General features: G+C 41.4%; 1 protein-coding gene across 6 annotated transcripts in view; it reads right to left on the reverse strand.

Moving 5' to 3' along the window:
- NUSAP1 (nucleolar and spindle associated protein 1) overlaps positions 1 to 14,208 on the reverse strand; it is a 72,808-nt gene extending 58,600 nt beyond the window's left edge. For 4 of the 6 annotated variants that reach the window (XM_084974451.1, XM_084974447.1, XM_021097458.2 and 1 more), the window contains exon 1: positions 14,096 to 14,208. The gene's annotated coding sequence lies outside the window, so the exon portion shown is untranslated. Of the gene's footprint in view, positions 1 to 5,069; positions 5,135 to 14,095 lie in introns of all 6 variants that reach the window. The other 2 variants (XM_084974436.1, XM_021097455.2) reach the window with 1 other exon arrangement.
- Positions 14,209 to 21,305: the final 7,097 nt, after the last annotated feature.

Raw genomic sequence — 21,305 nt, forward strand, 5'->3', positions numbered from 1 at the left:
TAATAAACCTAGAAGACAACGTGAAAACAATGCCAGAACAATCTGACTTCAAACTCAGAGAGCAGAGTCATGAAATGGGGCCTCATTTTGAATTAAGGTTTTGTAAGACATAAAGGCAGCTGGTTTCCAGCTACTCATAAAAAGCTCAAATATCCTCAAAGACAGTATTTCACATTGTGACCCCACATTTCTATTCATAAATGAGTCTTTTTGGCCTTAAGCTCTTTTCCCCAGGGAGAATATCACAGATTCAGATATTTATGAGAAAAGAAAAGATCTAGATTTTCCACTCTTTTTACACTATTAGTTATTATCAATAATTCATCCTGAAGTTTAAATTATTACTAGGCTCATGCACTAACCCCTAACATGGCACTACAATATGCTACCAAGCACTAATGCTTACAAAACTATACACATCTCAAAATGGAAGACATTGGTGATTTTGTTGTTCTTAAACAACTTGTAACATTTGTCCACAAGTATTAAAATATACATATATATATTTCTATTGCACATATCCCGTTTTTGTTCAACTTTTTAAAAGAAAACTGCCAGCTAACATGGATGAGTAAAGGAAGTAGGCACAGCTATAGACTGAGGCACAGTCCTGCCTAAAATTATAGCTTTGCCATCAAGAAGGGAACCAAAAATAGACCAGAAAAAAACAATGTAGATGTAAGCAAACGCTAGGTAAGCACAACTGGAATATACCCATTGCGCTAAATGCCATCTGGTGAAAATCATAGAAAATGCAGAAACAACTTGAAAGAGAGCATTAAACAGTCATTCTCTTAACTGTGAAACAAAAATATATAAAGCAACTGGAGAAGCTGAGTCTGGTACATACATATATTCAAACAAGTAGAGACGGTTTCACTGTTGCTAATAGTACAGGGACTCTATCTCCTGCCAAAAAGTTGCCCCCAAACATGGGTAAGATGGATAACAGACAACTGTAAAGATGCAAATTCTCCATGGTAATATATATGACAAGCTCAACACAGCAATGGAATTCATGTGTGGAGGTTTCCATTGTCTTTAATGATTCTAAAATACTGAAAGAAAACATCAGGAAATGGCTGAGAAGTTACTTACAGAAAAATTTAAGTTACCTTTATCCAAAATTACTTCTACTGTGCTTTACTACTCAATAATTGCCCTCAATTAAAGGAAATTAGGCTTTATCTGTATTATTTATTTTACTAAAACGCTTTCTTAATGCCAATTCAAGTTGGTTGACCAACTTAACTAATCATTAAGAGTGCTCAGTATTTCACATTTTTGGCTATTTCTACTACCCTCAAATTCTGGTAAATCTTCCCCAAGATTTCAGCAGCACAGCATGTATGGCCCTGGGGGCGTTCCCTCTATTACAAAGATGATCTGAGATGACTTGTTCGTAATTTCTTCTAAGTAGCTTTAAATTCTTTCTCTACTCACAAGGACTTATAATTTAAGGTGTCATTCTTCTTATGTAAAAACCTGGCCAATCATACAACGGTCCTTTGTTGATGTGGAAGCAAGGACAGCTTTACGCGATAGTCCATTCATCAGATAGTATGTTTCAACAGAGAGGAAACTATTATTTATTAGAACTATTTTTCTTGTTTAAGTGTTTTTTTTCATACCCTGATTTTCTTCTAAATTTACACTGACCCTCCTAACATTTCTTCTGAGGCCCATTAGAAAGTTCATTTCCAACTAGGGAAAGTTACCTGAGTCCCAGCCTTTTCAGCCGAACATTACACCTATTTGCCTAGAAAAAAATAAATCAAACACCCAAGAACCTATCCCGGGTCAAAGGAAAGAAGTCATTTATGCTTTTACAGAAAACAGAGCTGTAGAATGTGAAGTGCCATAAAGTGAGATGGAGCTGCATAAAGCATTTTCACTTTTTTTCCTTAGGAGAAAGAAATAGTATGAAGACTGTCATCATTTTTTCTGCCACTCCTCTAGGTCCAAAGTTGAAGGCAGGTCATACTGTAGGGTCCATCACATCTTCTGAACAGAAAAACCACTTATGCCACTTTTCTTCCAGCCTCAGCAGCATGTAAAACCAAGTCTCAAGTGCTATATAATGTCCAAAAAGTGAATGAAGTAATCTGCAATACAGTAGTCTCTCATCCTAGGAAGGTGAAGAGGGTTCCATCACTGGACTCAAAACTGTTTTGTTTCCTTTTACCAACCTTTCACTAAACGCAAGCAGGCATTCAATAGGGTTACCATCTAAACATTGTGGTCTTTCCTTAGCAGAATGGAAAAAAAAAATTTAAAAATACCAAGTATCCAAAGACTTCTAAGAAAGAAGTCAGCACAGCTTCCTTCTTTAGGAGAAAATCCCTCTTATCAGCCAAAAATGTGGATTTACACGTGTAAAAATGTGTATTTATAGTTGAGATGGTCTATTCACATATGAAATTAACCTTGTGATATCTTGTCTTTATGTTTCTTTATGACATCAAAGGTTTTATTGCGAAATTGGACCTTTGTTCTTATCTAGTAAATCCATGTCAGAGGATGAGCCAGGATTTAGATATGTGTAATTTTTAAAGCATCTCATTTCAAATTAGAACGCATAATTTGGAATCTACTGCTGCAGTCTCAACTATGCGTACGTATCATGATGGTGACAAAAACTGGAAGACATTAAAAAAAAAAAACCCTCATGTCATCCATACTTGCTATTTATTTAGTTTTCTTGTTTGGAACAAAATGTAAAGAACTCACAGATATCACCATTTAAGCACCTGCTTTAAATTAGGTACCGGCCTTTAGCATGTAAAATAATTTCTTTGTGATTAAGCAAAGAGCAGCAGAAGATGCATGTCAGTTGCCTCTTTTTTCCTGGAGAAGTTGGCAGGATGAATGCATCCCAGGAGCTTCTCTGTGTTGAATCTGAGAAGGTGGAACGAAAAGAAAAGCAGCCTTTTCCAATCCAAATCACAGAGGTAATGTGTAGAGAAGAGATATCCACATTTTAATGGGGAAGGTGGCCCAATAATTGGAGCAAGACAACCTCACTCAGGAGACAACACAGAAATACCTAAAAATACAAAATAAATTAAAAGCAGGAAGATTAAGATAGGTACTTCTACATGAATCTTTTTACTTTTAAAAAATATTTAGAACACATAGAAAAAAAATTTTTGGATTATATAGTGTTTAAAAGAAAATGTCCAACCACACCACCAAATTTAGTATTACCATCAGAAAAGCAGAAGCAGTAGCCAGAAAAATATGTAAGTATGATATAAAAAGCTAGATTTATTTGTATTATACAAAATGAGATATACATGTCAATTTCCTCTTACACAAATGGAGTAATATACTCCAAGTTTTTATAGCCAAAAACTGATTCTATATAAAACATTTGTGTTTAAAAGCAATACTGTACTTCAAAGAAATCATATACTTCAAAGTTGATGTCTAAATACTTAATACTCAAAACCGTATGTATCATCTTACCTAGAATTATCTTCAACCACCTAAGACCAACAGTGAACAATAAAAATTTTGTGGGAGTTCCCGTTGTGGCTCAGCGGTAACAAACCCAACTAATACCCATGAGGATGTGGGTTTGATCCCTGGTCTTGCTCAGTGGGTTAAGGATCTGGATGTGGATTTGATCCCCGGTCTTGCTCAGTGGGTTAAGGATCTGGCATTGCCATCAGCTGTGGTGTAGGTCCCAGACACAGCTCAGATCCGGCACTGCTATTGCTGTGGTGTAGGCCGGCAGCTGCAGGTCCGATTTGATTTGACCCCTAGCCTGGGGACTTCCATGTGCCAAGGACACAACCCTAGAAAGCAAAAAACCCCCCATAAAGCAAAACAAACCTAAAAATTTTGTAAACCATGTGAAATAATATGTACTATATACCATGATTACCAAGTGCAAGCATGTAAAAAACACTATCAGTTCAGTGCTATTAAACCTGCCACTTGTTAAACTGCAAGTATTTGCAAAAGTAAATCAGACAAGGAGTTCCCATTGTGGCGCAGAGGAAATGAATCCAACTAATATGCATAAGGATGGAGGTTCTATCCCTGGCCTCACTCAGTGGGTTGGGATCCACCACTGCTGTGACTTGTGGTGTATGTCGCAGATGCGGCTTGGATCCCGTGTGGCTGTGGTGCAGGCCAGGAGCTGTAGCTTTGATTCGATCCCTAGCCTGGGAACTTCTGTATGCCAAGGGTGCAGCCCTAAAAAGCAAAAAAAAAAAAAAAAAAAAAAAAAAGTAAACCAGACAAAAAAGAACATATATTGTGTAATTCCACTTACACTAAGTACCCAAACCAGGCAAATTCAGAAATATAAAGTGGAACAGAGGAGTTCCTGTCATAGCTCAGTGAAAGGAATCCGACTAGGAACCATGAGGTCTCCTGTGGGTTCAATCCCTGGCCTCGCTCAGTGGGTTAAGGATCCGGCATTGCCATGAGCTGTGGTGTAGGTCGCAGATGCGGCTGAGATCTGGCGTTGCTGTGGCTGTGGTATAGGCTGGCAGCTACAGCTCCAATTCAACCCCTAGCCCGGGAGCCTCCATATGCTCCTGGTGTGACCCTAAAAAGACAAAAAAAAAAAAAAAAAAAAAGAAAGCGGAACAGAAGTTACTAGGAATTGGGCGAGTCAGCAGGGTGCGGGGTTACTGATTAATGAGTACCGAGTTTGTTTGGGATGATGAAAAAGTTCTGGAAATAGATAGTGGTAATGGTTGCAAAACAATGTGAGTATACTTAATGCCAGTGAATTGTACATTTTTTTAATTTTATTTTTTGGCCTCGCATGTGGCATGTGGAAGCTCCCAGGCCAGGAACTGAACCCACACCACAGCAGCAATCCAAGTCACAGCAGTGATAATGCTGGATTCTTAACCCACTGTGCCACAAGGGAACTCCAAACTGTACATTTAAATATAGTTAAAAGGATAAATTTTATGTATAAATAATAAATACATCACAGATGCATATCAGAAGCTTAAATAAATTACTTAATCTTACAAAAAATGGCCATTGGTGATTTGCTTTCTAGCCCTCCATCTTCAGCACATTACATAATTAAAAAAAAATACCTTAATTCCAAACTGAACTTGAATAATCTCTTCTGGTTGAAGACAAGACCGTTTTGATTCAAAACCTATGAAAGGCAAATGTAAATTAATTCAGAGGCAAATCAGAAGGAAAAGAACTACAGAATTTGCATTTGTTGCAAAAGTAGCAGAGGAATTTACAAGAAAAACTGAGAAGACCCATAGACAGGCCTTTAGAACACTATGGGGAACAGGGATGTTTCATTATATAAGCTTACTCAGGCTAATTCAAAGCTTGCACCAGCCATTAGGCTATTCTGTAATTCAATTCTAATGGCCAGATAATTGGCAGTAATGTTGACGGGGAAAGAAAATACAAGCTAGTTCTACACACAAATAAATATGCTGAAAGAATTCTATACAAAATTCTACTTAAACCAAACAAGCACCAAAGAAGTCTTTAAAATTCACCTTTTTGGAGTTCCCATGGTGGCCCACCAGTAAAAACCTCGACTACTATCCACGAAGACACCAGTTAGATCCCTGGCCTTGCTCAGTGGGTTAAGCATCCGGCATTGCTGTGAGCTATGATGTAGGTCATAGATGCAGCTGGGATCTGGCATTGCTGTGCCTGTGGTGTAGGCTGGCAGCTATAGCTTGGATTCAACTCCTATCCTAGGAACGTCCATATGTCACAGGTGCAGCCCTAAAGAGGAGCCCCCTCCCCGCCACCCAAAAAAGCACCTTTTCTTAATAAGGAAACAGTCTAGACTCTTAAAAACAAATTCTGGAGTTCCTATCATGGCTCAGCAGTTAACAAATCTGACTAGGAACCATAAGGTTGTGGGTTCAATCCCTGGCCTTGTTCAGTGGGTTAAGGATCTAGCATTGCCATGAACTGCGGTGTAGTTCGCAGTCGCAGCTTGGATCTGGTGTTGCTGCGGCTCTGGTGTAGGCTGGTGGCTACAGCTCCAATTGGACCCCTAGCCTGGGAACCTCCATATGCCACAAGTGTGGCCCTAGAAAAGGCAAAAAGACCAAAAAATTAATTAATTAAAAAAGAATTCCTGGAGTTCCCGTCGTGGCACAGTGGTTAACGGATCCGACTAGGAACCATGAGGTTGCGGGTTCGGTCCCTGCCCTTGCTCAGTGGGTTAACGATCCGGCGTTGCCGTGAGCTGTGGTGTAGGTTGCAGACGCGGCTCGGATCCCGCGTTGCTGTGGCTCTGGCGTAGGCCGGTGGTTACAGCTCCGATTCAACCCCTAGCCTGGGAACCTCCATATGCCGCGGGAGCGGCCCAAGAAATGGCAAAAAGACAAAAAAAAAAAAAAAAAAAAAACAATTCCTTCAGCAATAGCAATTAAAAAAAGCATACATTCATCACATATAAACCTCATCCTTCCATCTACATCTTAGTATAAGTCAATAATGCTAGATATTAGGAAATGCTAGATATACTGCTTAATATCAGGCAATATTTTCTTCATAATGTACTTTCTTCATAATGCCCAGTTTCAGATCTGAGAGAGGACTACTCAACTTTATATACTCTGAACTCATATGTATTGAAAACAGAATGAATGAGAGCTTAGTTTAAAAGCCAAAGTTTCAACAATTACCCATAGTTCTCCTTAAGATCTCCATTTCTTCTGATGCCAATTCTATCTCCCCCTCCATCACGAGTTCCAGCCACAATGGACTCTTTGCTCTTCCTGGAACGTCAAACACCCTCCTACCTTACAGCCTTCTGGCTGTTCTCCTTATGAGAAGACTCTTCCCCCAGGTATCCACATAGCTAATCCCTTCACCTTAAAGTCTTTATTCAAATGTCATTTTCTCAGAGTTCCCATGGTGACTCAGTGGAAATGAATCTGACTAGTATGCATGAGGACTCGGGTTCAATCCTTGACCTTGCTCAGTGGGTTAAGGATATGGCATTGCTGTGAGTTGTGGTGTAGGTTGCAGACGTGGCTCATATCTGGTGGTGCTGTGGCTGTGGCGTAGGCCAGTGGCTACAGTTCTGATTCGATGCCTAGCCTGGGACACTCCATATGCCATAGGTGTGGCCCTAAAAAAAAAAAAAAGACAAATAACTGTCATTTTCTCAAACAGGCCTACTATGAGCCCTGATTTAAGATTATATTGTCCCCCCATCCTATCCACAGACATACTCTCACCATTCTCCTCTACCTTGTTCTACTTTTCCTTATACCATGAAACACCATACAAGATACTTATTATATTTCCTTTTCTTTTCATTTTTAAAAGCTTTATTGCAGCATAGTTAGTTTACAACTTAAACTATGTTTCTCATGTGTAACATCTAAAATGTAACTTCCGGAGTTCCTGTCGTGGCGCAGTGGTTAACGAATCCGACTAGAAACCATGAGGTTGCGGGTTTGGTCCCTGCCCTTGCTCAGTGGGTTAAGGATCTGGCGTTGCTGTGAGCTGTGGTGTAGGTTGCAGATGCGGTTCGGATCCCACATTGCTGTGGCTCTGGAGTAGGCCAGTGGCTACAGCTCCAATTCGACCCCTAGCCTGGGAACCTCCATATGCCGCAGGAGCGGCCCAAAGAAATAGCAAGGAGACAAAAGGAAAAAAAAATAATAATAATAATAAAATGTAACTTCTTCCACCAGGAAGGAAGCTGTTTTGTTCACTGATGAATCCTAAGCACCTAGGATTGTATGACCCATGGTAAGCACTTAATAAAAATTTGTTGACTGAATGAATAGCAGCATTCTTAAATATACTTAACCAATATGAGCTAAAATTTAAATAGTTCTAGAGTTAGGTGAAGAAACACTCTGATCTACAAAACTTATAAATACATTCCCGAAATATGATGCCTTACTAGGCATTCCTGGCTCTCTGAAAAGGGAATTCCTGGCTCTCTGAAAAGGGAAAACAAAGGTTTTCTTTTGGGGGGGGGGGTGCTGTACCCACAGCACATGGAAATTCCTGGACCAGGGACTGAACCCTTGCCGCAGTTGTGACCTACACAACAGCTACAGCAACACTGGATCTTTAACCTGCTGTGCCACATGGAAACTGAGTTTTCTTTTTTTTCTTGTTTTTGCTGGGGCCGCAGCATGGCATATGGAGGTTCCCAGGCTAGGAGTTGAATTGGAGCTGTAGGTACTGGCCTACGCCACAGCCAAAGCAACGCAGGATCCAAGCCTCATCTTTGACCTACACCAGAGCCCACAGCAATCCTAGATCCTTAACCCACTGAGCAAGGCCAGGGATGGAAACTGCATCTTCATGGATGCTAGTCAGATTCGTTTCTACTGAACCATGATGGGAATTCTGGAAACTGAGTCTTCAATGTAGCACTGGGACCAGCCAGATCTGAATCAAATGACTTTACAAAGTAGTCAGCTTAAATATGGTCCCTGATTCTTGCTGCCTCCTGGTATTCACACCATTTAATAGTCCCTTCTAAAAATAAATCAGGGTTGATGTAAGTGACTACTGTATAATAAATGTGACTGGCTTTTATCCCTAGATGGAGACTATGAATCCTTGCATAGTAAATGAACCAATGGAAATTAAACAACACACTCCTAAATAACCAATTGGTAAAAATTTAAAAATATGTTCAGACAAATGAAAACAAAAACACAACATACCAAAACTTATGGGATACAGCAAAAGCAGCACTAAGAGAGAAATTCATAGCTATAAATGCTTAAATTAAAAAAGAAAGTTAGGAGTTCCTGCTGTGATGCAGTGGGTTAAGAATCCTATTGCAAGGGCGTAGGTCTCTGCGGAGGTGCAAATTCAATCCCCCACCAAGCGCAGTAGATTAAAGAATTAAAGGATCCAGTGTTGCCACAGCCGAAGCTTGGATTCAATCCCTGGCCTGGGAACTTCCATATGCCCCCCCCCGGGGGGGGAAATCAAATCAACAACCTAACTTTAGATCTAAAGGAATTAGAAAAAGAATAAACTAAGCCCAAAACTAGCAAGAAGGAAGGGAAAAAAAATATTAGAGCTCGGCTAGAGAACAGAAAAACAACAGAGAAAAATCAATGAAATCAAAGGTTGGCTCTGATGTCATGGGAGCCCCACTTGGTCAGAAATGCAAGTGCTCTGGGGATCCTCCAAAGTGCTACTCGCATCTAAAATGAGGGCAGTTTTGTTGGGGATTATACCCTTTGACTTATGGGGTATGCATTAATTCTAGATAGTTAAGCCTCGGAACTGTATTGCAGTATACTGTTAGTGTCAAAATAGTGACCAACAGAATGAGGAGGAAGTGATAGTGACTTCTGAAGCAAGGTCATAGATGAGATTGTGGTTTCTGGCTTGAACTGCTTGTTCTGGGAGAAGACAGCTCTATAGTATGAGGACACTCAAGTAGCCCTGGAAGCCACTGACAATGGAAGGAACTGAGACTTTCAAAAACCAGTAAGAATTTGTAGCCTGTGAATAAGCCACCATGGAATCAGATTAGATGACTCCCACCTCATCTTGATCACAACCTTAAAAGAGACCCCAAGCCAAAAACCCCCATTCAAGCTGCTCTCTAACTCCTGAACCACAAAAACTATGAGATAATAAATGTTTACTGTGATTTTCTAATCCACTAAGTTTTGGGTAATTTGTTATACATCAATAATAGCTCAGACTACTCTGCTTCCTCTAACGACAGAAAAAAATGATATAACTGTGAAAGTTAAATACTTTCTTATTTTGCTATGTTAATAGTAAATTCAGGGAGTTCCCGTGGTGGCTCAGCAGTTAAGGAATCTGACGAGGAACCGTAAGGTTTTGGGTTCCATCCCTGGCCTCGCTCAGTGGGTTAAGGATCCAGCATTGCTGTGAGCTGAGTTGTAGGTCGCAGACAAAGCTCAGATCCCCCACTGCTGTGGCTGTGGTGTAGGCCGGCGGCTCCAACTCCAATATGACCCCTAGCCTGGGAACTTCCCTATGCCAAGGGTGCACCCTAAAAAGCACCTCCCCCAAGCCAAAAAAAGAGAGAGAGACAAGAGGCCCAAAATGGTGTCTCCTGTGCTAAATCCAGATCACCAAACCAAAACTAATACCTAACCCAACTACGGTTTCAACTTCTTCCAGGAACGTTACCTTTACTCAGTCAATCTGGAATTACCTGCTCAGCAGAACCCTTTCACTCCTCTTAGGAGGATGACCTTTCCTGAAACAATGCATTCTTTGCTAATAATTTCCTTTTTCTGCCCCTCGTCCACCATTCTTTACTTTTCTACAACTCAGAGGAGCTCCTTTCTATTTGGTAGATGGGATGCTGCCCAACTCATGAATCATTTACTGAAGCCAATCTGATCTTTAAATTTACTTAGTTGAATTTTTGTTATTTAACCCTGTCTGCCTAGACTTAATTAAGGATATAAATGCAAGCAACAAAGCCTTTGCTCTAATGGGCATTTATTCATCTCCCCCCCACACTTATTTTATTTTTGCTTTTTAGGGCCGCACCTGCCGCACGTAGAAGTTTCCAGGCTAGGGGTCAAATCAGAGCTATAGCTGCCAGCCTTTACCACAAGGTCCAAGACATGTCTGCAACCTACACCATAGCTCATGGCAACGCCAGATCCTTAACCCACTGAGAGAGGCCAGGGATTGAACCCACATCCTAATGGATCCTAGCTGGGTTCATTACTGCTGAGCCACGACTGGAACTCATTTTTCCCCCTTTTTATTCCTTTTCTGAATATTGAAATACATATACAGTTGGAGTTTTTCACTTACTTTTTTTCAATTTTTAAAATTTTAAGATATATACAACATACAGTACATAAAATTCATTTTAAACCCCTTTTAAGTGTTCAGTTCAGTGGTATTAAGTACACTCACATTATTGTGCTACCATCCCCAATATCACCCCCAGAACTCTTTTCACATTACAAAACCAAAACTCCCTGCTGATTAAATAATAAATACCACTTCCCCTCCCCAATCCCCTGGCAATCCCCATTCTAATGTCGCTATGATTTTGAGTACTCTAAGTACCTTATACAAGTGGCATGCAATATTTTAATCCTTAAAGCAGTAGTACATTGAGTGTTTTTGAGGTATATGACTAAGTAGATATTACAAGTTGAACTAAGCCATCACTAAACTCGTTGTCATAGGAGTACCTCAAAATTTGACCTTATTTAGAATCTCAGCAAATGTAATTAGTTGAGGTCATACTGGAGCCAACTGGGCCGGCCCCTAATATGACTGGTGTCCTTATAAAAGGGAGAATTAGAACACAGACACACACACGGAGAATGCCTTGTGAAGACTGAGGTTATGCTGCCACAAGCCAAAGCAAAAAAAAAAAAAAAGCTAGAAGAAAGGCCTGAACAGATCCTTCCCTGGTGCCTTAAAGGACAGCATGGCCGTGCCAACACCTTGATTTTGGATGTCTGATCTCCAAGTCACCCAGTTGGCAGTATTTTGTTATAGCAGCCCCAGGAAATTAATATAGGAGGTGTGAACTCTAGCTTGCAGACAATGTTATCAATTATGGAAGCACTATCACCTCTTGCTCTTTGAGCAAGAGTGTACTTTACTTCTGTGGTAAATTCAGAAAAACAGACTCATACCTAGAAATATTAAAGGCCTACTGAAAAGGCTTTAGAAAGTAAATATTAAAATATCAACATCTGGGGAGTTCCCATTGTGGCGCAGTGGAAACGAATCCAACTAGTATCCATGAGGATGCCAATTCAATTCCTGGCCTTGCTCAGTGGGTTAAGGATCTAGTGTTGCCGTGAGCTGTGGGTGTGGGTCGCAGACATGGCTTGGATCCAGTGTTGTTATGACTGTGGTGTAGGCTGGCAGCTGTAGCTCTGATTCGACCCCTAGCCTGGGAACTTCCATATGCGCAGGTGCAGCCCTAAAAAGAAAAAAAAATTACGGTCACTTTTGATGTTCATTTTCTGTTGAAGCTAATGATTTACTGTTCCACTTCTATGTATTTCCAATCTGCTTAAACAAATATTTGGATACATTAGTCACTATTACTCACTTGCCAAATCCTGAGTTCAGAATTTTGTGTTTTTTCTAAGATGAATATAAAACCACCTAAAAGTCAAGAAAAAATGTTCTGCCTTTGATAAGGAAAAATAAAAAGAACATTACAGTAAGGATACAGCCTTCACTAGAGCTATATGCATTCATGTGCAAAATTATTCAAATGAACCAAATTATTCTTAAACCATCACTATCAAATAATCAAACTCTGAGTTACTCTCAGAGTTCCCACAGTGGTTGGGTGAGTTACAAACACAACTAGTATCCCTGAGGATGCAGGTTCAATCCCTGGCCTCACTCATTGGGTTAAGGATCCGGCACCACCATGACCTGTGGCTCACTCGGGTTGCCCCGAGTTGGTGTAGTTGTGGTGTAGGTTGGCAGCTACAGCTCCAACTCCACCCCTAGCCTGGGAATTTCCATATGATGCAGATGTGGCATTAAAAAGACAAAGCAAGGGAGGAAGGGAGGAAGGAAGGAAAGAAAAGAAAGTTACTCTACCTGCACTGGCATTAATTTTATAAAGATGTCCAAACTCGTGGAGCAGTGTTCTCAAGTTTTTAATTAACACCGTCCTCTTTGAGAACCTTTTTCCATAAAAGACTTTGCTTTAGTACAGATAACCACTCCTCTTTGTAAGGTAGAAAGGAAGAATATTCTGTTCCTTTTTCCTGCCCCATACCTTATTTCTTCTCCTAGATGAAATGAAAAATTACTCCTGACAAGAGCAACAGAAAATTCTTATTGAGAAGTGTTTCTTTAACCTCGTATTTTCAGCTCTGCTAGGTACAGGGCCAGGAAAAGGCATACCGGATACATTCATTTGTATTAGCACATATTCTAACCGGGCCCAAATAACGTGCCAATTTTAAACAAGCTTCACCAACTTCAGAAACAAGGATTTTCCCCAGAATTTAAACGGGGGGATGAGTGAGAGGTTACAACAACCCAAATTACAAAATGAGATATTCCAGGGAGTTCCCGTCGTGGCTCAGTGGTTAAGGTCAGTGGTTAAGGAATCCGACTAGGAACCATGAGGTTTCGGGTTCCATCCCTGGCCTCGCTCAGTGAGTTAAGGATCTGGCGTTACCGTGAGCTGTGGTGTAGGTCGCAGACGCGGCTCGGATCCCGCGTTGCTGTGGCTCTTGCGTAGGCCAGTGGCTTACAGCTCCGATTGGACCCCTAGCCTGGGAACCTCCACATGCCGCGGGAGCGGCCCCAGAAAAGGTAAAAAAGGCAAAAAACAAAAACAAACAAAACAAAGAGATATTCCATAAAATTAAACAAGAACCGAATACAAACGCCTGACAGTATTATACTTTGTAACCCCACCACATTCCGCAAATTGCTTTCTCATAATTCCCTAAACTCTTTCATTCTAAATAAAAATTGTACAATGACTCCTTTGTGTGAAAAACAACGGTGAATTCAACCTAGAATCATCCGAGATTAAAGCGCCATTAGGTAACTATCAGGTCATACAAGGACAAAGCTGCTTACACCGATCTTAACAAAGTTTGAGAGGTGGAAGTGGGAACGCATGGATATAATAAAGATAAGCACGAGAAAGTGCGTGATACACAGAGTCAAACTAAAATCCCGGGATGGAGGTGGGTGACCTATTACCCAAATCTCAAGGTCAACAGGCCAGGAACACAAAATACTCAGAGCCGCAAGAAGCCTCAATTGATACCCGAACCTTAAGCCAAACAGGCGAGAAGCATAAATAAATCAATAAAACAAAGCTACTCTTCAAAAGATAAGCGGATGGCAGACGCAGAGAATGCCAGATACACACTCGCGTAGGTGCAATCGCTGGGTAACAAGCGGAAAGTACCAACTCAGCCAAGGCAAGGTACAGAGGTCAGTGGCGGGTCGGGGACTCAAGCGTGTGTAACACACCGCCAAAAGCAGGGGCGGCTGCCCTGGGGCAGCTCGGAGGTAAACCTCGCCCGGCCGAGGCCTGCGCCCGCGCGACTAAACTCCATGCGCTCCGTCTCTCGAAAGGGATAGGCCGCGCCACTTTCTGCTCATTCCTCCGTCGCTAGCCTTCTAGGCTTACCTCGCACTGGCCAGAAGAAGCACTCGAGCGCCCGGGGGCCGCCCGCCCCCCGGCCCAAAGGCCAGCGAGCTGCGACGTGCCTCACTCCGCCATCTTTGCTCCTTCTCAAGTCCGCCAACCCTGCGGTGGCCGTCTCCACTTGCCCCGCCTCTTCCGCTGACGCTAAGTACGGGTTGAGTTACGCCTCACGCAGGCGCACTCTTCTTCCGTTGTAGATTGGTTGGAATGTACGTCAATCAATAGCTCTTGACCCACTGTTTTCGTCCCTCTAGTAACGTTTGGTCTGAGAGTAGTAATGGCGGGGGAATACCTTTCGTAATTCATTTGTTAGGAATGTAAAATTATTTCCGCGTAGAAGCAGTGTCACGTCGTGGTAAGGCAGTCTGGGTAGGCCCCATGACTTTTTTTTCTTAAGTTTATTTGTCATTTGTCTTTCTTGGGCCACACCCTTATGTGGAGGCATGTGGAGGTTCCCAGCTAGGGGTCGAATTGAAGCTGCAGTTGCTGGCCTACACCACAGCAACAGCTACGGGGATCCGAGCCGCGTCTGCAGCTACACCACAGTTCATGGCAATGCCAGATCCTTAACTCACTGAATGGGGTCAGGGATCGAACCCATGTCCTCATGGATACTAGTCCTTAACCACTGAGCCAGGACAGGAACTCCCGCATGACTATTTTAAGCCACCCTTAAACTATGCTACTAATAATTTCCTTCTCAGATCCAAGAGTTTTTAATACACTAGGTAAACAGTTTAATAGCTCCAGTTTGTCTCTTGACTTTGACCCATTTTGACTCAAAGAGCCCAAATGTCAAACTGCTGTTTACAGCTCTGGTTAATACAGGAGAGCAGATTCGCCACTTTTCTTTGAGCGCCATTCTGTAGAATGTCAAACTGTTAATAACTGACACTTTTGTTTCTTCTTAAACCCAGCTGCAGGGCTTTTGAGATTCTCCCTTCGTGATTCTCCCAGGAGAGGCAGGAGTGTCATTGGGAGCGCCTCTTCTGGTGAGCGACCAGCGGTGGGCGGTATAGGTCCTCAAACACCTTCAAGAGTGTCACCTGAGCAGCTTCTTAGAAGCAGAGATTCCTTATGGCAGCAGTTCCCACAGATTCAGTTCCAGGATCTGAATCCACTCAAACTGTTTCCAAAGTCTATGCTCTCAAATTCCAAGTTAAACCACCTAATTATGTCCTCTAGAAAAAATAATATAGAGCCATTCAATTACAGGTCTTTAGCTATCTGAATACCACAGATACTAAATATTTTAATATAGCTACTTTACTTTTTTTTTCTCTAGACCAAAGCCCCGGTTCCTATACTCACCCTATAGTAAGTTACCTTAAAGCTTTCACCTTTTTGTTTCTTGGGAATATGTCATTTCGGCAATGTCCTTCTAAAAGGCGATGGTCTTCAAACTTTTGATATCTTAAAATATGTCTCTCTTACTTGCCATCTCTCTTTTTGCCCTAAATACAGGAATTTACATTTATCTTTGTTTTTGTTTGGGTTTTTTTGGGGGTTTTATTTGTCTTTTTGTCTCCATCGCCCTCGGCATATGGAGGTTCCCAGGCTAGGGGTCTATTTGGAGCTGTTGCTGCCGTCCTACACCAGAGCCACAGCAACACTAGATCTGAGCTGCATCTTCGACCTACACCACAGCTCACAGCAACGCCGGATCCTTAACCCACCAGCAGAGCCAGGGATCAAATCTGCAACCTCATGGTTCCTAGTCGGATTTGTTTCCACTGTGCCGTGACGGGAACTCCTACATTTATCTTTGTTAAAAATATAGGTTGTTGGAGAGTGAAATGGTTAAGAGCATGGACTCTGCAAACAGAATTCCTGGGCTTGAATCCAGGCTCTACCACTAACTAGCTGTGTGAGTCTGATCTTGTGGGGAGTGGGGGATCATTTAGCCTCTCTGGGCCTTAATATTCTCACCTGTAAAATGGTGACATTAATTGTACTTGCCTCTTAAGGCTACTGTGAGGATTAGAGTTAACAACTACAAGCACACAAAACAGTGCCTTGCCTATAATAAATGCCACATAAATGTTAGCTATTGTTGAACACACTATTAAATTACTATTAAGGTAATTTAGTCTCTAGTCTCCCATGGAGGGACTATATTAACTACTTTTATGGCTTTATGTTACTTTAAAATATTAATAAACACTATTTTTATGCTTTGTTTTTGGATTTTTTTTTTTTTTTTTTTTTTGGTCTTTTCTAGGGCCGCTCTGTGGCATATGGAGGTTCCCAGGCTAGGGGTCAAATCAGAGCTACAGCTGCTGGCCTACACCACAGCCACAGCAACGCCAGATCCGAGCGAGTCTGCAACCTACACCACAGCTCACGGCAACGCCGGATCGTCGGGCCCACTGAGCAAGGCCAGGGATCGAACCCACAACCTCATGGTTCTTAGTCGGACTCATTAACCACTGCGCCACGACGGGAACTCCTGTTTTTGGATGTTGAAAAGGACTGACAGTAAAGCCAATGGTATGGCATGGAAGGTTTTCATTAAGTCTGACACTAATCTTTTAAAAAGTTTATTGAGATAACCCATTTGAAATGTACCATTTGGTGGTTTTAGTATATTCACAAAATTGTGTATCCATCAACATATTTTATAACATTGTCATTAATACCAAAAAAAAAAAAAAACCTGTATACCCCTTGGTTGTCACTCATCAATCTCCCATTCCTCTAGGCCCTGGAATCATAAAATATTTGCCCTTTGGAGTTCCCATCGTGGCGCAGTGGTTAACAAATCCGACTAGGAACCATGAGGTTGCGGGTTCGATCCCTGCCCTTGCTCAGTGGGTTAAGGATCCGTTGCCATGAGCTGTGGTGTGGGTTGCAGACGCGGCTCGGATCCCTTGTTGCTGTGGCTCTGGCGTAGGGCAGTGGCTACAGCTCCGATTGGACCCCTAGCCTGGGAACCTCCATATGCCCCGAGAAGCAGCCCTGAAAGAGGCAAAAAGACAAAAATAAATAAATAAAATAAAATATTTGCCCTTTTGTGACTGGCTTATTTTACTTAGCATAATGTTCTTAAGGTTCATCCATGCCATAGCATGCATCAAAATTTCCTTCCATTTTCAGGCTGAATGATATATGACTATGTATACATCACATTTTGTTTTTCCATTAATAATGTGTTGATGGACTTAGGTTGCTTCCACCTTCAGCTATTGTGAATAGTGCTGCTATGAACATGGGTATACAAATACCTCTTGAAAATTATGCTTTCAATTTTTTGTGGTATATACCCAGAAGTGGAACTTCTGGATCATATGGTAATTCTATTTTCATTTTTAAAATTTATTTATTTAGTCTTTTTAGGGTCGCACTCACAGCATATGAAGGTTCCCAGGCTAGGGGTTGAACTGGAGCTCTAGCCGCTGGCCTACATCACAGCCACAGCAATGCCAGATCTGAGCTGTGTCTGTGACCTACCCCACAGTTCATGGCAACGCCAGATCCTTAACCCATTGATCGAGGGCAGAGATCGAACCTGTGTCCTCGTAGTAACCATTCACACTTAGCAAGATATGATTTGCAGATATTTTCTCCTGTTTTGTATATTGTCGTTTCACTTTTTTTTTTTTTTTTTTGTCCACACCTGCAGCATGTGGAAGTTCCCAGGCCAGGGATCAAACCCGTGCCATAGCAGCAGTCAAGGTTGCTGCAGCGACAGTGCCCCAATCCTTAACCCACTGTGCTACAAGGGAGCTCCTCTTTTCACTTTCTTGGCAAGATGTCATTTTATTTTCCTGTGGCTACACCTGTGGCATATGGAAGTCCTGGGCCAGGGGTCAATCGGAGCTGCAGCTTCCGGCCTTCATTACAGCCACAGCAATGCTAGATCCAAGCTGTATCTGTGACCTATACCACAGCTCACAGCAATGCCCAATCATTAACCCACTGAGCAAGGCCAGGGATTAAACCACATCCTCATGGATACTGGTAGGGTTTGTAACCCCTTGAGCTGCAATGGGAACTCCAACACTGATCTTTTAGATTCTTGGTGTGTGGCTATTCAACTACCATCTTTAACATGTCGAGTGTAATCCAACTCAATTTCCTCTACCTTAACCATGTGAATATTATGAGAGACCTGGTCATATGATTTGGGGCAAACGACATTCTATCTCACTGATCAGACACATAAATATAATAAAGGTTTGAAATAAGTGAAAGAAGAGTAATTTGGCATACTTAATTCTTTGCCACAAACATCATCCTGGTGATTATCAGATTCTTTTCCATGTACTCACAACCATGTAGTGACTTATTCCAAAATTCTGCTGAGGAATAATGTCAAACAAATGAGTGGATCATTTCTGAAATCTGCTCTTTTCCCCTTTTGAAAACTTTGTTAGTATCTGCCTCTTTTGGTTCTCTAACCTTTTACCAATATCTATGATGTCTCTGTGATTCCAAAGGGCACAGGTGAGAAGCTCACAGAACACAGAATCATCCTTTACAAACACATTGTTTATTATCCTAGTTTGTGACTCTGACCCTACATCTGTCAGGAAGAGGTAGGAGGCAGCACAAAATCATTTAAAGTACAGTACATGCATTCTGCTAAGGTTGAAAGTTTTTATTCTCGGATTGCGTCAGTTCTGAGAAAACCTTTAATAAAATAATGAAAGTCTCCAAGTCAGCCTTCTTTCCACAGACATCCTGCAGAAGACATTTATTTATTGATTTTTTTGGTCTTTTTGTCTTTTTAGGGCTGCACCCACAGCATATGGAAGCTCCCAGGGTAGGGGTCTAATCAGAGCTGTAGCCACAGGCCTTCGCCAGAGCCACAGCAATGCCAGATCCAAGCTGTGTCTGCAACCTACACCACAGCTCACTGCAACACTGGATCCTTAACCCACTGAGTGAGGCCAGGGATCAAACTTGCAACCTCATGGTTCCTAGTCGGATTCGTTTCCACTGCGCCATGACAGGAACTCCCCAGAAGACGTTTTAATAACAGCCAGAAATTTGTTGTTCCCTTGTTGGGAGAATAAAGATAACTCCTACTCCCAAGAAATACAGTATTATGGAGAATAAAGCTTTTTCTCTCCACAGTTTGCGTTATATAAGTCAGATATAAGTCTCTAAGCCATGTCACCATCAACTATTTTTTTTTTAACCAAAAAATGATAAGAAAAAAGATGTGGAAAAGGAAAAGGAACAACCAGGCAGGAATCACTGAGCTTGACTAGCACAAATAGTGTCAAGTTATGCAGATTTGGGTACAGCCTGAATTACATGCAATAAAATTAAATTTTTTTAGTATTATCAGGCATGTTTCTCACATCAGTAAATTTCCATTTTACTTAAGCTTAAACCTCTAAGCATCAGCACATTTTAGATCTTTTCTTGATGACTTGCGGTCTTTTTTTTATAAACTCATGTTGTTGAAATGCCTTCAGGTTTAATGAACGACTTAGGATTATCTGGTGTGCAGTGGAATGAATGTCTAATGAGTTTATTTGGTTTCTCATATGGTTTCCTCCTTTGTCAAGTGCCCTTCTTGGTTGTCAACTTACTAATTTCTAGTAGTGCCTGTTAATTTAACTACTTCCATTATGTTATGGGTTGGATGACAAAGTCACCAAGTTTATTAGAATTTATCTGGAGTTCTCATGGCTCAGCGGTTAACAAACCTGAATAGTATCCATGAGGACACAGGTTTGATCCCTGGTACCACTCAGTGGTTAAGGATTCAGCATTGCCATGTGGTGTGGTGTAGGTTGCAGATGTGGCTCTGATCTCACGTTGCTGTGGCTGTAGCGATTCGACCCCTAGCCTTGTGTGGCCCTAAAAAGACAAAAGACTAAAATGATAATAATAATCATAATAATAATTTATCAGAATTGTTTCTAAAAAAATAATGTGTGCATGTTTTAGGGAATGCTAGATTTTCTTGTGAATAAAACACAAACTCTGGTTAATGGTGCTGGATATCTATTGTGGTAGCAGAGAACTTCTTTGATCAATTCTTAATTCTCCAGCCACGTTCAGGTACTAGGTAGAACAATTCACCTACCTGCTTCAGTTTGAATGGACTGCAAAGGATGGTGGGAAGTGCCAGGACCATGCCTCCAAATAAACAGCTCTGCTAGTTTTGATGAGAGATCAGAATCTAGTGTTTAGAAGACTGAAGAGCTTAGAGAAGAAAACTGAGTCCTGGCATCTCAAGACCAAGTCCTTGACCAGCTTATACCTTAAGTGAAGGTATCAGGCCAGTTAAAAGACATGACACCCTTCATTGCTGTCTACTCCTTCCAAAAGCTGTGAGGAAACTTCCTGAAGTACCTCACAAACTTACCAAGTAAATCTTCCATCACTGCTTGGCATAGAGGAAAAGAAAAAGAAATCTCTAAATTGGAGTCTAACTGGATGTGAAATGGGTCTGTACTAGCAAATACCAGCCATCTTCAGTTTAAATCGCTTGTTGGCTCAAAGCTTAGCCAAAGTAATGTGAATTTAGGGACTTTCAGTCCAGTAATGATCACTTGCTCCCATGCAATTCTGCTTTCAGTGTCTGAGGGACAGGATAAACACCTGGTTTGCAGTTTAAGAAATTCTGTTTGTAAAGATAGTCCTCTTCAAGGCATCTCTACAGTAAATACTTGCTTTAAATCCCAATAAGACGATCTAATAGTGTTCTAAATACAATACTTGATAACATGATTCTATAATCAATTTGAAAAAATAGGTGACCCTGGAGAACACTGAAATTAAAGGAGAGTAATTCAATTGAGTGTAGCATTCTCTTGAAACTATATCAAAATCTCTGCCCAAACTTTGATTTAGTAAAAAAAAAAAAAAAAATCTAGTATAGAAAAATCTGCAAAATTTTTTCTACGAAAAAAGTTACATGCAGGAGTTCCCGTTATGGCTCAGTGGTTAATGAATCCGACTAGGAACCATGAGGTTGCAGGTTCGATCCCTGGCCTTGCTCAGTGGGTTAAGGATCCGGCATTGCCATGAGCTGTGGTGTAGGTTTCAGATGTGGTTCGGACCCCGCGTTGCTGTGGCTGTGGCTGTGGCATAGGCCAGCAGCTACAGCTCCGATTCAACCCCTAGCCTGAGAATCTCCATATGCCGTGGGAACGGCCCAAGAAATGGCAAAAAGACCAAAAAAAAAGTTACATGCAGAAACGCATTCACTATATCATTATTTTATAACAAA

Source organism: Sus scrofa, chromosome 1, assembly GCF_054392235.1.
Source record: "Sus scrofa isolate SSC_HxYL_T2T_F1_AM1 chromosome 1, Sscrofa_HxYL_maternal_Yorkshire_Landrace_v2.0, whole genome shotgun sequence".
Lineage (NCBI taxonomy): Eukaryota > Metazoa > Chordata > Mammalia > Artiodactyla > Suidae > Sus > Sus scrofa.